This window comes from Microtus pennsylvanicus, chromosome X (assembly GCF_037038515.1).
Source record: "Microtus pennsylvanicus isolate mMicPen1 chromosome X, mMicPen1.hap1, whole genome shotgun sequence".
NCBI classification, from domain to species: domain Eukaryota; kingdom Metazoa; phylum Chordata; class Mammalia; order Rodentia; family Cricetidae; genus Microtus; species Microtus pennsylvanicus.
Window position 1 is genome coordinate 81,281,472 of NC_134601.1, and position 2,356 is coordinate 81,283,827.

Sequence of the window (2,356 nt, forward strand, 5' to 3'; positions counted from 1 at the left end):
AAAGATCTTTTTCCTTTCCCTCAGGGTTAGAGTTCATCGTCTTCCCTTCCTATTTTTCCCTTCCCAGGAGTTAGTTCTCACAGACCTGACCATTTCTCCCTTCTTGTTTTTGTCATTGTTGCTGTTTGAGACAAGATTTCTTATAGCCCAGAATGGCTTCCAGCTAGCCCTGTAATTGAGAATGACCTGGAACTCCTAATTCTCCTGCCTACACCTCCCAAATTCTGAGAGTACATCCAATTAATACCATTTTCTTTTAAAATATAAGAAATCGAGAACACAGTCCCCCACTACTACAAATTCTGCAGTTGAGTTCCCTGAATTTGGGGGATCACATAGGTCAGCACAAGTAGAGTGCAATGGAAAAACTTCAACTTAGGAAAAACACCTTCCTGATCATGGTGTCTTCTGCCAAGTAAATATGCTGTGGTGGCTTGAAAGAAAATGGACCCCAAAGGGAGTGGCACTCTTAGAAGGTGTAACCCCACGTTGGACCATCAAAATGCTGATGGTTTTTTCCTCTGGTCCTAAAGTACATAGGCTGGTTTATGTCCACAGTCCCTCTTTCCATTCCAACTGTCTCAGCAGCTGTCCTTTGCTTTTCAGCAATCAAAAAATTCAAAATCAACACAAAACTACACAGGACCTAGACTCCCTGTGTATTTCCCATCTTTACGTGCTTTTTTCTTTTTACTTTTACTCCCTCTTTAGAGACTTTATTATTTTAATCTATTTATTTCTTTCTATGACTGTCTATACCCATATTCTTTTCTTTCTTAAGCCTACGAATATTGTAAAACACACTGGAACCTGTTTGGATTTTTTTAAAGGATTTATTTACTATGTATACAGAGCTCTGCCTGTATTTCTGCCTGCATGCCAGAGGAGGGCACCAGATCTTATTACAGATGGTTGTGAACCACAATATGGTTGTTGGGAATTGAACTCAGGACATCTGGAAGAGCAGCCAGTGAGTGCTCTTAAACACTGAGTAATCTCTCCAGGCTCTGAACCTCTTTTACTGCATATTTTTAACCTTCTTTTGACCACATGAACAGACTTTAGACTATTACACTACACCTGAGTCCTCCCCTCCAGGCAGACTGCCTGCTCTTGGGTCCAGTAGTGAAAGCCAAACCCAGAGCTTGAAGCCCGGTCAGAGGTGCATGACCAGGAACTGCATTCAATCTCCCAGAGCTCTAGTGTAGTAATAGGAGCGGCGGGGCTGCGTCCCCGGCACCCCGGCCGCCTGCTAGCTTATGCCTCAAAATAATTACATGGACACTGTATTCATTTAAACACTGCTTGGCCCATTATATCTAGCCTCTTCTCGGCTAACTCTCGCACCTAGACTAGCCCATTTCTAATAATGTGTGTAGCACCGAGGTGCACTTACCGGGAAGATTCTAGCCTACGTCCATCCTGGGTTGGAGCTTCATCGCATGTGCCTCAGAGAGCAGAGCTATTGTCTGCCCGGGAGAGAGGAGTATGGCGTCTCTGAGCTCACTTCCTCTTCCTCCCAGCATTCTGTTTTGTTTACTCCACCCACCTATGTTCTAACCAATAAAATGGGCCAAGGCAATTTCTTTAATAGCCAATGACCTTCTTCCAACACTCTAGAATGTGAATACTTGCCTGCAGCAGATGTCTTTTGCTTAATTTTTTGTTTCTATTTAGCATAAAAATACTGTTTAAGTGTTCTGCTCTGCAGCAGGGTTTCTTAAAGGAGATGTATTTTTTTTTTTTAGCTTTCTCAGGCTCTACATGGACATTTGGGCCTCATGCTGATACGCCAAAATGTTTTGGGTTTTTTGTTTGTTTGTTTTTCTTTTTCTTTTTTTTCTCTAGCCCCACATTAGGTGCCAAAATGTAGTTGATTATTTTTACTCTTATTACTCTTTTACTCTTTACTGTTTTGGGAGGTGTAGGTGAATGTGTTCCATCTGTGGAGCTGCAAAGATATCCTGACTTATTGGGGAGCCAGGCTATAATTAGAGCTGCAACAGTTCAGTTCTGGAGGGGTAGTGCCACAATATGAGAGCCCTGGAGGCTGGAGACACAATAGGACAGCTCAACCCTGGAGGAAAGGTGTCCTGACTTTATTGGGAAGCCAGGTAACAGCTGGAGTGGTGTGGGAAATAGTTTCCCTCAAGATATAGTGATCCTGCTCCTTTCCTGGAAAGCTGCTACAGCTGTCTGCTCTGTTCCCCTAACCTAACGGAACATCCTATCAGAGCTATCAGCTGCTTCTTCTCTGGCCCAAGATGTTACTTCTTTTGTTAAAACTATTTCTAAAGAGGAAGCCGCTGAAGCAATGTAGCAATCTCCTTCAGCTCTGGAAAAAAGTTGTTACTTT

The 2,356-nt window shown here is 43.0% G+C and overlaps 1 non-coding gene across 1 annotated transcript; it reads right to left on the reverse strand.

Annotated features, from left to right (window-relative positions):
- Positions 1-264: 264 nt before the first annotated feature.
- On the reverse strand, positions 265-423 carry LOC142841918 (U1 spliceosomal RNA). The gene has a single exon (XR_012909153.1). It is a non-coding gene; the product is annotated as a U1 spliceosomal RNA (small nuclear RNA).
- Between the last annotated feature and the right edge of the window lie 1,933 nt (positions 424-2,356).